The sequence below is a fragment of the Arvicanthis niloticus genome, chromosome 26 (assembly GCF_011762505.2).
Source record: "Arvicanthis niloticus isolate mArvNil1 chromosome 26, mArvNil1.pat.X, whole genome shotgun sequence".
Lineage (NCBI taxonomy): Eukaryota > Metazoa > Chordata > Mammalia > Rodentia > Muridae > Arvicanthis > Arvicanthis niloticus.
Genome location: NC_133434.1, coordinates 25734966 through 25749825, shown reverse-complemented (window position 1 = coordinate 25749825; position 14860 = coordinate 25734966). Strand labels below are relative to the sequence as shown.

Genomic DNA, 14860 nt, shown 5'->3' with positions numbered 1-14860 from the left:
GCCCTGGCATACATGGCAGGAACTATATAGTTTCATCTGGTGAGGGTCACAACTTTTACAACTGGCATTACTACAAAAAAAGGATGAATCCTGGTTTAAGAAAACAAAACAGCTACCAAGGGGAGGCAATAAACCCAGATTCTCTAAATCTGGCCTGCCCCTTATTTATTTGTTTATTTATTTATTTATTGGTTTTTTTTGAAACAGGGTTTCTTTCTCTGTGTAGCTCTAGCTGTCCTGGAACTCACTCTGTAGACCAGGCTGGCCTCGAACTCAGAAATCCGCCTGCCTCTGCCTCCCAAGTGCTGGGATTAAAGGTGTGCACCACCAGAAAAAAAAAAAAAATTAAAAACACACGCCTTTAATCCCAGCACTTGGGAGGCAGAGGCAGGCGGATTTCTGAGTTCAAGGCCAGCCTGGTCTACACAGAGAAACCCTGTCTCGAAAAACAAAACAAAACAAAAAAAGTAGAAGGAAGATTGTGGAAGGAAAGGAAGGAATCCTAAAATGGGGAATGGGGTAATAGAATATGTGCTGTGAAAGTACAGGGGGAGGGGAGGGGACCATGGGAGCTAGGAAGGAGCACAAACTATAATGGCACATGAATGAAAATGTCATAATGGGGGCTGGGGAGACAGCTCACTTGCTCTCCTGGCAAGCATGAGGACCTGAGTCTGATACCTAGAACCCCTCAGAGGAAAATACCAGGTATAGGCCAGCAAGGTGGCTCAGCAAGTAAAAGCACCCACTGGACTTGTAGCCAGAAAAACCAAGTTCAGTTCCTGGAACCCGTGTAAAACTAGAAAGAGAAAGCTGCCTTCCCCGTCCTCAGCACAAATGCAGTGCCATGTGCAGATCCCCCTGTCCTGGTTAGTTTTGTTTTGTTTGTTTGTTTGTTTGCTTGCTTGCTTGCTTTGTCAACTTTATACAGGCAAGTGTCCTTTGAGAAGAGGGAACTTCATTTGAGAAAATATTCTCACTAAGTTGGCCTGTGGGCTAACCTGTGGGGCATTTTCTTTAGTAAGGACTGATATGGGAGGGCCCAGCTCACTAGGGATGGTGCCACCCCTAGGGTGGTGGTCCTAAGTGGTATAAGAAAGCAGGAGGAGCAAGCCATGAGGAACAACCAGTAAGCAGCACTCTTCCATGGCCTCTGCATCAGTTCTTGCCTCCAGGATTCTGCCTTGACTTCCTCCCCTGACTTCCATGGGTGATGGACTAGAAATTGTAAACTGAAGTAAACCCTTTCCTCCCCAAGTTGCTTTTAGTCATAGTGTTTTATCATGGCAGTAAAAAGCTAACCAGGATACCCCCCCCCAAAAAAAAAAAAACAGTATATTTTTTTAAATAATTAAAAGCCAAGTATAGCTGGGTGGTGGTGGCAGCGCACGATTTTAATCCCAGCATTTGGGAGGCAGAGGCAGGCGGATTTCTGAGTTCAAGGCCAGCCTGGTCTACAGAGTGAGCTCCAGGACAGCCAGGACTACATAGAGAAACCCTGTCTCAAAAAACAAAACAAAACGCCAAGTATAGTATCATATGCCTGTAACCTTGTCACTAAGGGAACAGGGCAAGCAGATATCTGGGGTCACCGGCCAGCCACTGGCCAGTGAAAAACTATAAAAAAATAGTGGCAACTCCTGATGAACAACACTCAAGTTTGTCTGTATCGTAACTTTTTCAAACTTTAATTTTAATGAGGGTTCTTAAATGCTTTAACCTCACTCATAGCCCACCACCCACCAGAAGTAGTAGAAAAGGATACAGGGGAAGTGGACCTGTTTAGAAAAGTTCTTTGGAGCAACTCCTGTCTGTGTTGTCTGGAAATCAGCAGTTCAGTTCACAGGCTAGCAGGCAGCGGCAGCTTGATCCACTCCCAAACACTTCATGGATATACCAGCAGTCCAAGTTGTTAGAGCTGGGATAGCAAACACAAATCAGCAGCCATGCCACTAACTAGCAGAGCCAGTGAGACCTCAGCCTCAGCCTCAGCCTCAGCCTCAGCCTCAGCCTCAGCCTCAGCCTCAGCCTCAGCCTCAGCCTCAGCCTCAGCCTCAGCCTCAGCCTCAGCCTCAGCCTCAGCCTCAGCCTCAGCCTCAGCCTCAGCCTCAGCCTCAGCCTCAGCAGTGGTCAGCAGGAAGGACCAGGAGGAACACCAGGAGAAGTTCTCAGCTGTGCCTCTCTCAAGGAAGCAAGGATTAGCGAAGACTTGAGACCCATAAATGTTGCACAGCTAGCTCTGTAAGCAAGCCTAGCCCAGCCTCCATCACTGTCATAGAGTCCTATTTAGACCCTCTAACATCAGGTGTCCTCCACATGCCTTGCCTCAACATGTGTGTCTGTCTCAGCTGACATCACTCTGCCAATCAGCCCGAGTCTGTGGAAGTGGCACAAAATTGCAGCACACCACCAGTTTTTGGTGTTTCTCTCTATGGAGTCCTGACGAATGCCTCTCAACTACGCAGTGTAAGGTGGAGCGATACATGTGTGCAAAGAATCCTTCACCCCATGTCCTTTCACATGCTTGCTTTAGCAGAACATCCTTTCATTTGTGTCTTCGTCAGCTAAATGTTGCTTCATGTGTTTGCTCTAGCAAAACATCATCCAGCTGACTTTCCAAAGAACCCTTCAGTTATCCTCTGCCCTCTACGCGCGCACGCACACACACACACACACAGAAAGACAGAGAGAAAATGCTATGGTGAAACAATTTTTTAAGAAACTTTGGATCAGCCCAAGTCAATAGTGAGAAAAGCCGAAACAGAGCAATCGGCAGTGAGATTAGTGGTGCATGCCTTTAATCCCAGCACTTGGGAGGCAGAGGCAGGCGGATTTCTGAGTTCAAGGCCAGCCTGGTCTACAGAGTGAGTTCCAGGACAGCCAGGGTTACACAGAGAAACCCTGTCTCAAAAAACAAACCAACAAACAAAAAAGTATCCTGCCAATCCTAGGGACATGCCTGCAATAGAATTGCTGAATCTGAGAGATGATAATAGCCCAGAAAGAGTTTTGTTCAGAGTAACACTGAACAGTCTAGAAGACAGGGGAGGAAGGTAGTGATGCCACACAGCCTAAAGAGATGCTGAATGTGATGTGTCCATGGGCTCAGGATAGAGACTTTGTATCTCAGGCCTGCAGTTAGTAACAGAAGTCAGGGCAAGGAATATTTTTAAAAATTAAAAACTGGGCTTGTTAACATAAAACTATAATCTCAACCTGGAGAGGCAGATAGAAGGATCTCAGGCTCCCTGGCCAGCCAAGGTAACTGAATCAGTGAGACACCCTGTCGCAAAACATAATGTGGAGAGCAATTCAGCAAGACAGCCAATGTTGACTTTTTTGTGTGTACAAAACACACAAAATATGTATGTATGTGCAGAGAAAGGCACTTTTATCATTGTAAAAGACAAAATAGGTTCAAAATAGATTCAGAGTCTTAGGACTGGACATTTGAAACATTTTGGACACACAGTGGAATAACTGAAGGCCTTTAGCCAGGTTGCATATATACCTGGAAGGATGCAACATCACAATAATGAACAAACATTTCCTGGCAATGACTTGAAACTACTTCAATTTTCTATCTGCTTCTTTATATTTTCCAAAATATTGGTATTGAATAGATACATGTCAGTAGCCTAAATACATAATTTTAAACTAGTCTCTAACATATGTAAGATAGAGAGGTGTCAGTCATGGAAGAATTATGAAAAGAAAATTTAAAGAGCCAGTACATATCTGTTTGGTTTGCTGGGGTCTGAACCTGGGGCCTCATAAGCTGCTAGGCAAGCACTTTGTCACTGTACTACCTCCCAGCCCCAACTTTTTTTTTTTAATTAATTAATTAATTTATTTATTTATTTTGGTTTTTCGAGACAGGGTTTCTCTATGTAGTCCTGGCTGTCCTGGAACTCACTCTGTAGACCAGGCTGGCCTCGAACTCAGAAATCCGCCTGCCTCTGCCTCCCAAGTGCTGGGATTAAAGGCAAAGGCGTGTGCCACCACCACCCGGCCCAGGCCCAACGTTTTATTTTTGTTTGTGTGTTTGTATTTTAGGTCTCTCACTGAGCCTGAAGCTTGGAGATTGAGCTGGACTGGCTGGCCAGCAAAGCTGGGAGATTTTCCCGCATCTCCCTCCCCTCCCCTTCCCCGGCTCTGGGGTTATAGGCTTGAACCACTACGTGTGTCTCTTTTATGTGACTGCTGGAGATGGAATTTGGGAACTCACGTTGACACTGTGAACACTCGACTCACTGAGCTACTTCCCCAGCTCCTGCTTTGATTCGATCTGTTTTCTAATCACAAAAGGACACTTGAAATAGAAGTGACTCCGAGGTAGAATTACAAATACCTGAACTTCAGGCTCCTAGACAAACAGCCAATTCACTGATGCTTCACAAATTTCACCCTGTTTCAGAAAGAAAAAAAAAAATCCTTCTCCCCAGACCATGCTGAGTAAAGGTCTTGATGCTTTCGGTTTGGCCTAACGGGTCTTCCTCCTCTGGGACCAGATTCGAGTCATCAAGGGGTGTGATTTCCAGGAGAAATTCATGGAAACAAGAGCTTGATTCTGTTTGCCATTTTCCATAATCAATGAGCGCATTATAGGATTCTGAATAGCTGAAATCAATAGATTATCTCCCTGGTTACATTTAGGTCTCATCTTACAAGGTATAAAAAATTAAATAGTGATAGAGCATAGTCCTTCAGACCTCATGGCCAAGGGCAGACAGCCTAGTCCACGATCCAGCTAAAAGCCTGGAGCTCCACTCAGAGGGTAAAACAAACTCTGCTCCTGACAGAAAACCAGAATGGCACTGAGCTGGCTTCCAGGCTTACTCTCTCGGGAACATGTGGCCAGTCACATTCTCTGATACTTGGTTTCTTTGTGTGTCAAGAGGTCTTGGACAGAGTTCATATTTTCCACCATCCAGAAATGTTTAGTTCCAAAAATTTGTGAGGGAGTTTGCTAGCTCAGAGGGTCGGAAGGGTCAAGGAGCCCATAGGTGTGAGAGCAGAGCAATCATAAGTACCTCAACGAGCTGGACAGAGGGAATGCAAGGCAGTTAGTAGTGCTTCTTGGCGTGGAATAGAGAAGGGCAAGGAGAAATACTTTGTCTTGGTTGAAGAACTGACTTCTACTGTCTAAATGCAACAGTTACGTGGGTTAGTTTCCATCTGGATTTCAAAGGATCCCAGATTTCTTAGATGGCACTGTCCCAGAAGTAAGCCACTGAACAAGGATTCCAAATGTAAGTATTTTATATTGGGGTTGATCTCAGGAAGAAGGAAGAAAGACAACTAGAGTTTGGCCTCTCTGATAAATCTGGTAACATTCTAGAATGCCTCAGGAACCCAACCATGCAAAAGAAATCTGAACTCTAAGCTGATTTCATTCTCTCTCTCTCTCTTTTTCTCTCTCTCTCTCCCTCTCTCCCTCTCCCCCCTCTCTCTCCCTCCCTCTCTCCCTCTCCCCCTCTCTCTCCCTCCCTCTCTCCCTCTTTCTCTCTCTTTCTCTCTCACCCCCCCTCTCCCTCTCTCCCTCCCTCTCTCCCTGTCTCTCTCTCCTCTCTCTCTCTCTCTCTCTCTCTCTCTCTCTCTCTCTCTCTCTCTCTCTCTCTCTCTCTCTCTCTCTCTCTCGCTCCCTCAGTCTGGGTACTTCTGTTCTGTTTTGGATATCCAATTCCATCTGGTTTTCCCTTTTGAGGGGATTGTTTGTTGGTTGGTTGGTTTTGTTTTTTTTTTGTTTGTTTGTTTTTTGTTTTTTTTTTGGTTTTTTTTTTTTTTTTTTTTTTTTGATAGGGTTTCTCTGCGTAGCCCTGGCTGTCCAGGAACTCACTCTGTAGACCACATTGGCCTCGAACTCACAGAGATCTGCCCACCTCTGCCTCCTGAGTGCTGGGGTTAAAGGTGTGAGCCTCCACTGCCCAGTTATTTCCCATTTTTATAGTCAGAGTTTTTTACTGGGTATATGGACACCTAACCAAAGGCTTTCTTTTTCAATATCCCTTGCAAGTCAGTGGGGCCCGGTAGCTAAGATGTGGACAAGGGAGGACACCTGGAAGAGGTGTCCTCCCATGGTGGCAGAGCAGGGTCACAGCTGCCGTTCTCCTGGTGAATTCACTTCTTACCTACTATGTAAGAGAGAAAGAAGCTCTCGAATGTCAGCACTCTATTTTGGGTTCTTTGTTCTCAGCATGTTCCCTAACCGACATACTCCCTCTCAGGACAGTTGGCTTTCCTTTGGGCCTTATTGTATTACTCTTTCTGGACTGTGTCCTTACTGGAAAGAGACAAGTCACAAAGAGAAAAAAAAAAAAAATGAAGAAAAGAACAAATAAACCCGTTATTGATGTTTGCATCACCCACGGCTGCCAACTATTCTTTAAATTATCTTTGTATCTAGAGAAGGTTCTGACAGTGATTAAATAAAGCCAGACAGTAAGCAGTTAAATCGAGGAGAATAGATTTCATTCAGTAACTTCTGACAACAGGGGAAGGCTGAGCCCCATTCCAGTGCGTGCACTGGTGACCAGGCACATTGAAGAGGAGGGTAAGGGAGAAAACTGGTTCTAAGGGAAGAACTTGCTGAGGGCTGCAGAGGTGTGATTGTGTCTGGGAGCTGGCCACTGTCAAAGTTAGGATCTGCTCTTTCCTGTCCGTCATGGTGGATACATTTCAAAGTAATGGTTTTTGGGTCATTGAGCAAAACAGTCTGGGTTGATGGATACACACACACACACACACACACACACACACACACACACACACACACCAAAGACATAGAAAATATTTCCGTTTGTAATAAATGTCCTAAGAAAGGGAGGGAGGGCAGGGGCCTGTCTCAGGTATTGGCTAGAACAGATTACACTGTTTCTTTTTTGACTTCTGAGCGGTTCCACACAAAACTCTCAGAAGAAGACTGGTATGGGAGGAGCTGGGAGAATAACTCAGCCAGTAAAGGCTGATAAAAGCTTGTAGACCTGATAAAAGCCATAAAAGCATGCAGACCTGAGTTTGATACAAGCACCCATGTGTGGTGGCACATGCCTTTAGTTCCAGCACTTGGGAGGCAGAGGCAGGCAGATATATGTGAGCTGAGGCCAGGCTGGTCTACAAATCGAGTTCTAGAACAGCCAGGACTATGCAGAGAAACCTTGTCTCAAAAAAACAAAACAAAATCAAAAAAGCAAAAACCAACCAACCAAGCAAACAAGCAAGCCAGGTATGGTGGCAGACTCCTGTAAGCCCAGCTCTGGGGAGACAGAGACAGTTGGAGTCCTGGAACTTGCTGGCCATGATGAGAGCATGTCTCAAAAAACAAAGGTGGCTAGGTGTGGTGGCACATGAGTTTAATTCTAGCACTTGGGAGGCAGAAGCAGGCAGGCGTCTATGAGTTTGGGGACGACATACTGAGCCCCAGGCCATCAGGGCTAAAATAGTGAGACCCTGTCTCAAAATAATAATAATAACAAGAACAACAAAAATACACTTTTTTTTTTTTTTTTAAAGAAAGCTAGAAGAGGACTGGCTTTTCCAAGGGTTCTCTCTTAGGCTGGCAGAAACCTGGTTCAGCTGGAGTTAAACCCACTAGTGCAAGGGTTAGAATGGAGCTTTAGGGCTAAGAGCTCCCGCAGTGCCTAGCTCCCCCCCACCCCCACCCCCACCCCCACCCCCCACCCCTCTCCCCAAGTCTTACCTTCCCAGAGCTCGCACCTCTCTTATTCACAGGCTCCCTTACAGGTAGGGAAAAGACATTTAGCTAAGTTTCCATTCTCCTCCTGCAGGAAAGGAAAAGCAGCAACATAGGAAGAGGCTAGGCTCAGGGAAACAGCCTTTAGGCAAGCACAGCTGTAGAGATAGAATGTGGGGGGCAACTAGTCTGGTGTTTCTAGAGAATACTGTAAGCCAAGTGTGAGAGTACACACATGCTGCAAATGGAATCATCTGCTGCTTACCTGAACCAACTGGTACTGCTGGGATGATCCCATTCTCCTTTCTCCGGCCTTCCAGTATCCTTTTAGCATCCCCCACTGCCTGATGTGCAAAGGAAAAAGATGGTCTGTGGCCCAACACCCCAAGCAAGCATAGAAGTACAGGTCTGAAATCAATAAACAACCTTAAGCCAGACAGGTCTTAAGAACAAAGACAGGTTCTTAGGTGCGTGTCTCCCCCCCTCCCCCCCCCCCGCAATAGAATCAACTGGATTATTAATTTATATCTCTATGTACATGAATATGTACAGGATCCACTTGAACATGTGTGCATGTATGGAGAAGCCAGAGGTCGATATCCGGTGTGTTCCTCAGGAGCTCTCCACGTTGTTGATGGAGACAAGATCTGTTGCTGAACCTTGAGCACACCAATCTGGCTAGACCAGCTGACCAGCAAACCTCAGCGACCATCTTGTCTCTACCTCCCCAGTGCTGGGATTGCAATCAAGCACACACCCCTACCGTGATCGAATTTCAATTCTCATGCTGGCTCGGCCAGCACTCACCAAATGAACTGTGTCCCTAGGCCCTCAATCACCTCCTTTCTTCTTGGCTTGTTCTTTCCCCCTCCCTTCTTGCCTCCCTGCCTCTCTCACTCCCCCTCCCTTGCCCTCCCCTCCCCACTTCCACTTTATTTCCATGGCTTCAGTTACGACCTCATGCACAATTCTCCACTTGCTATTTCCAGAGCAGACCTCTCCTCTGAGCCTCCACCTTGCATCTCCAGCTGCCTTCTCTGGAGCTTCTTCCCTTGACACTAGGGCTTCTGGAAATAACCTGCCCACTCTAGACTTCTCCCTGAAGTTTGTCTCAGGAATCGTCTTCCCTCCTCGCAACCCCGAGAGCTACTCTGTCGCCTCCCCTCCTCCCCATTTCCACATTCATTACCAAGTTGTGTCCTAAAGATCTTTGTCTCCTTTGTTTCTCCCCATCTGCCAGCCCCACCTGATGCGTCCCCTCATCCTCTCTCCTGTGAGCTGCTGCGATCACCTTGTAACTCCCAGCATCCTCCTCTGCTTCCCACAGTGCACCCCCCTCGGTGAGCTTTTAAAGCTCTGGCCGCGACACTTGGCTCGTTAAAAACCCTCGGGTGGTTTCCCCGCTGGTCCTCAGCCCTACGGACCTCTGTCTTCTAAACCCATTGCATTTCTCAAGACCATCTCTTTTACATCGGGCCTTTGCGTATTCTGTCTCTCTGCCCCAAACTCGCTTCTCATGCCCTTTCGCCACACTATTGTCCGTTCGCTGTCCACGGCTCAGCTCGTGTATCACATGACTGTCCTGGGACAGCTTCCAGGATCTCACTTCACTGTCTTAGTTAAGTTTCTAGTGCTGTGGTAAATACCATGAGCAAAAGCGTCTGGGAGGGAAGGGTTTTGTTGTTGTTGTTGTTGTTGTTTTGGCTTACAGGTTACAGTCTATCCTCAGGGAAAGCCAAGGCAGGAGCTCAAGGCTGGAACCTAGAGGCAAGAACTGAAGTCAAGGCCGTGAAACAGCAGTGCTTCCTGCCTTGTTCCCCATGACTTGTTCAGCCTGCTCTCTCTTGTGCACGCGCACTCTCTTGTGTTCTCTCTCTCTCTCTCTCTCTCTCTCTCTCTCTCTCTCTCTCTCTCTCTCTCTCTCTCTGTATGTGTATGTTTTGTTGTTTTTGGTTTTTTCAGACAGGTCCCACATTTACCTAGCACTCGCTTTTCTACTCGCTAGCATACCAGGCTGTTCTTGAACTCACAGAGATCTGCCTGCTCCTGCCTCCTGGGATTAAAGACCTGAGTGTGCCACTATGAGTGTGCCACTATACCCTAAAACAGCCTGCATTCTTATACAACCCAGGCTCCACCCCCAGCAGGCTGGCTCCTCCCACATCTATCAGGACTCAAGAAAATGCGCTACAGACTTGTCTCCAGGCAAACTTATGGAGGCATTTTCCCAATTGAGGTTGTCTTTCCAGATAACTAGCTTTTAACACCTCAATAAAACAAAACAAAACAGGATACTATCACGATCACCTCTCCCAGGGCCAGGTTAGGCTTGTAAGCGTGCTAGTATGCTTGGCACCCTCGGATTCTTGCAAGGAGACACATTTGCCATCGTTTATTGGATAATTCCCTAATTAATGTGTCTTACAGCACTTAAACTTCATGTCTATCTCATTTACGGCTCCAGATCTATACATTCATATCATAGGGGCAACTAATATCAGTGTCAACAAATATGGAGTTAGAGTGAATGAATGAATGAATGAATGAATGAACACATGAATGAATGGAATCTCTGTTGTGTGGCACAGAGGGTACCAAAAGTCACACCAGGCTAGCAGCCATCCAGCCTGGACTCTAGCCCTGACTTTATCATTTCCTGGGTAATCATCAGCGGTAATACATTTCTTTGAGTTTCAGTGTCCTGGTTTTAAATCATAAAGGCTCTAGGACTCTTTAGTTTCCCAGATGCTGAGAGTATTCCTTTCTAGTGCTGACTTCAGCAGCAGCATAGAAGGAAAGGTGTTTCTCTGCAGGCCTCAGGGTAATGCCTTGACCTGTTTCTGGAAGTACCTTCCTGTGTCCTCCCAGGCTCACAGAGTAAATATTCCTGTCATTACCACCAAGCCAACCATTGACCAATCTGCTTGAGCAATTTAAGAAATAAGAGAAGCTAAGGCATGCCGAGCTTCTGGCAAAGACAGGACACCAATTCTCCTGAAATAACCTTCCCCGTTGAAAATTAAGGGGTTAAACTCAGACAAGCCTCCTGTCCATTTTCCACAAGAATGAACTCTGGCTGATGGTCTCGTGGGGACAGGATGTTGTAGAGCAGAACATGGTGCTGAGAGAAGCCACTCAAGCCCTCAGCTGGCTAACAGAAGGTCCCTGGGATGGGTTGGGGCCCGCTTGCTTGTGGGTGTGTCAGACATTCTGGGAATTCATGTCAACCCAAATCACTCCCTCTACAACTGGAAGGTCTGAATCACAAGGCAAGGACAGTTGTTTGGTTTCCTCACGCCACTCTCCTGAACTCCTCCTCCTGGCTCCGTAGCCCACTCCTGAGATCAGCACACCATTGTGGGAGTGATGCAGAGCTCCAGCCAGAAAGAACTGGTTCACAGTGCCTGCTCCCCCTGAGCCCCACCTCTGCTCCACAGGGTTGCTCTCAGTCAGAGAGAGGCAGCATGGGGTCTTACAGGCCTCCCAGAGATGACACAATTATATTCAGAACAGAAGCATTTGCTACCAGAACTTCTGTGGCCCTTCAAACTACATTATTACTTGCTCACAATGACAGTAAGGACCCTCCTCTTCCACTCAGGAAGCCAAAGAGGAAATGTGTGGGAAAAGATCACCCTGTAAACAAGAATAACACATTCCCACAAATTCTGAGTGGCAGAATCACACGTAACGCATCACCATCTAAGATGGAATGACCCAAGACTGCATGCATTGTTTAAGCAAGGAAGGCCGGGATTAGAGGGCGGGGGTCCGTACTTCAAGTCCTAGACTAGGAGGGGCTGTGTCCTTCCAAAGCCTGTGCCTTATTCCAACTTACACAACAGCATTACACAAGGTAGTGATGTCTCTGCCAAGGACTCCAGGTTCAGAGTGAACAGGACATCTTGGGAGCCCTAGATTGTCTTGCTCTTTCTTCATTCAGCCTCCTTCAAAACATATAACTGGTTATTTATCCACATATCTTCTGTCTTCTCTGTGATGACTGAATTGTTGCACTGGGAGGTTTTATCAAAGACATTTTCAAAGAGAACAAAGACACCAGTCTTAGGATAATTCAAAGGAGATCTTTATTAAAAAGCTAACATAACAATTATGGAGAATTGGAGAAATAGCTAGCTAGGTAGGTAAAGTGCAAACCATACAAACATGAGGACATGAGTTCAGATCCCCAGCACCCACATGAAGAGCTGAGTGTGATAGTGTGCACTTGTAATCCTAGCACACTGGGGAGGTGGAACACCAAGGCCTTGCTGGCCAGCCAGTCTAGCCAAATTGTCAAGTTACAGATTCAGTAAGAGAGGGTGTCTCAAAATGATGATGATGATGGTGGTGGTGGTGGTGGTGGTGGTAGTGGTGGTGTAAGAAGACATCTGAAGCCAACCTCTGGCTTTCACACACATGCACATGGATGTGTATACCTTACAGCCAGATGTGATGATACACACTTTTAATCGCAACACTTGGAAAGCAGAGATTGGCAGAGTTCTACGATTTAGAGCCCAACTTGATCTACATAATGAGTTATAGGCCAGCCAAGGCTACATAATGAGACCTTGCTTCAAAAAGAAGTAAATAAAAGATAACAAAGTATCTTTTGTTGTGGTTGTGAGGATGACATGAGGAAGCGAGCAGGGACCTAGAGAGAACAGAGGAGAGGCATAGAGCATGCATGCTGGAGCTAGAAGGAAGGGAGGCGGGTAGAGTGACATCATCCAAAGGGTGCTGTGCAGAGCTGGGCAGCTATGCATGCTGCCCCAGTCTGTGACTGGATGTAAATGGCAATAAAAATAGACACTTAGAACATAGTAAGTAGTCGGCCATTGTCAGACATCAAAGTACATGGCCTTGTCAGCTGGTGTAGCTGGGTTTCATGTGGGAAGGTTGTCTGATAATACAGCAGAGATGATAGGCTGAGACTAAGAGACTCGCAGCAGAATACAAGTGGACACGTGACCCCTTCACGGAGAAAGTCATGCTGCTAACCCACCCTCTACAAGCTGTTGCTGTGATAAACACCATGACCAAAAGCCACTTAGGGAGGAAAGGGTTTATCTCCACTTACAGGTTATAATCCGTCACTGAGGGAAGCCAGGGAAGGTGTCCAGGGCAGGAAAACAGAGGCAAGAGCTAACAGGCCAGTCTGCTGGAGGTGTTTTCTCAGTTGAAGTTTTCTTTTCCCAGATAAGTCTAGCTTTGTCAAGTTGACTGAAAAACTAACCAGGAAAGGGTCAGCATACCTTCTTAAACACTGAGCACAATTTTTTAAAATATTACATTTATCACACACACACACGTGTGTGTGTGTGTGTGTGTGTGTGTGTGTGTGTGTATGTGTATGTATGTGTTAGGAGACACAGTGAGCGTGACAACATTCGCCATTACAAGATGGCGCGGGCATCCTGTGCTCCCACAAGTAAACAACTAACTGCGCAGGTGCAAAAGGCAAAAGCGCCAAAGTCACTGCCCATCCCGGGGCGTATTATGGGGTGATGAGTGAACAGCCAATCAGAAGTGAACACGCCACTCTAGGGTACATATAGCAGTGCCTTTCCCGGGCTTGGGGTCTTCTGCTTCTGCTGATACAAGAATAAAGCCTTGCTGTAGTAACTACCCGAACACTGCCTCACGTGTCTCTTTCGCAGGCGAAGGGGACTCGGAAGGGGCGTGGAATATCTGGTGCTGAAACCCGGGAATTTCAAGGCGCCACGGAGACCCCCCCCCCCCCCGAGATTCGGGTGGGTTAAAAGACTACAGGATCGAGGTACGTCTCTGAGAGATATGTTTGGGGTGGAAGCCTTCATTGAGGGCGGATTTTCACCCATTGCTGCCACTGCACTAGTTGGCCTCTTGCTTGTGTTGCTTTTGTTTTTAGCTTATTTGTGTTGTGGGGATCCAGCTCGCAGCACAGCTATTAGTGCAAGTCAAGAGGTTTCAAGAGAGGTCCACTCCAGGGTATCAGAAACAGAGAGTGTTAGCCGGCATCAGGCCAAGGAGCTTGGGGAAAAAGATAAGGCCAAGGAGCCTGGAAAGGAGAAGCAGGCAAAAAAGCCTGGGCAACAGAGACAGGCCAAGGAGCCTGGTCAAAGAAAAGAGTACTCAAAAGGAACAGGGGCCACTGCAGGGCCTGTTAAGGTTAAGGACCCTTCACCGGTTGGTGAAGAGAGAGTGGAGGTCAAAATAACCCATTAAGGAGCTTGCCGCCATAGACCTTAGCAGCTCCGAAGAAGAAAGCCTAGAGAAGGAGGCAGCCACCTATGCAAAAAATAACCGTTCTGAGATAAGACTAAGAAAGACCTTGAGTCCCTCAGCCCCGCCCTTGCCTCTGGCCTATGCCCCGGGCAGCGTCTCTAATTCATTTCTCAGCCCAGGAGATCGGAGACAACTACAGCTGGCATTTCCAGTCTTTGAAGGGGCAGAAGGCGCTCGTGTTCATGCCCCAGTAGAGTATAGGCAGGTCAAAGAATTAGCTGAGGTAGTACACGCATATGGAATTGGGGCTAATTTTACTGTATCCCAAGAGGAGAGATTAAGTACAGCTGCTATGACGCCAGGAGACTGGCAGGACACAGTGAAGGCGGTACTTACCAATATGGGCCAATATTTGGAATGGAAAGCGCTCTGGCATGAGCAGTTACAAGCACAAGGGAGAGCTAATGCAAGCATTGAGAGTCAACAATTATGGACTTTTGACATGCTGGCAGGAGTTGGCGCACATGCCAATGACCAGACCACTCACCCTTGGCAGGTATACGCACAAATAGCGACAGCTGCTGTTAAGACCTTCTTCTGTGTCATAAGGATTTAATTACTTTACAGACCTCATACCCCTTATTATTAAACACCTTGGAACAGTGGGGTCTGCATGTTGCTACTGAGAAAGTTCAAATTTCAGAAATTGGCTCCTTTTTAGGGACAGTTATCTATCCAGAAAAGATAATTCCTCAGAAATTGGAGATTCGTAGAGACCATTTACATACTTTGAATAATTTTCAGAAATTATTAGGTGATATAAACTGGTTAAGACCATTTTTAAAAGTTCCCTCGGCCGAGCTGAAACCTTTATTTGATATTTTGGAAGGGGATGCTCATATTTCCTCACCGAGGGCCTTAACACCGGCTGCGAGCCGTGCTCTACAAGCAGTAGAA

The 14860-nt window shown here is 46.7% G+C and overlaps 1 long non-coding RNA gene across 1 annotated transcript; it reads right to left on the bottom strand.

The window, feature by feature from the left end:
- Positions 1-1679: 1679 nt before the first annotated feature.
- Positions 1680-8070, bottom strand: LOC143438879 (uncharacterized). Its single transcript, XR_013107437.1, has 3 exons — positions 7959-8070; positions 7700-7781; positions 1680-1918 (listed from the first exon to the last, which is right to left on the bottom strand). It is a non-coding gene; the product is annotated as an uncharacterized LOC143438879 (long non-coding RNA).
- Positions 8071-14860: the final 6790 nt, after the last annotated feature.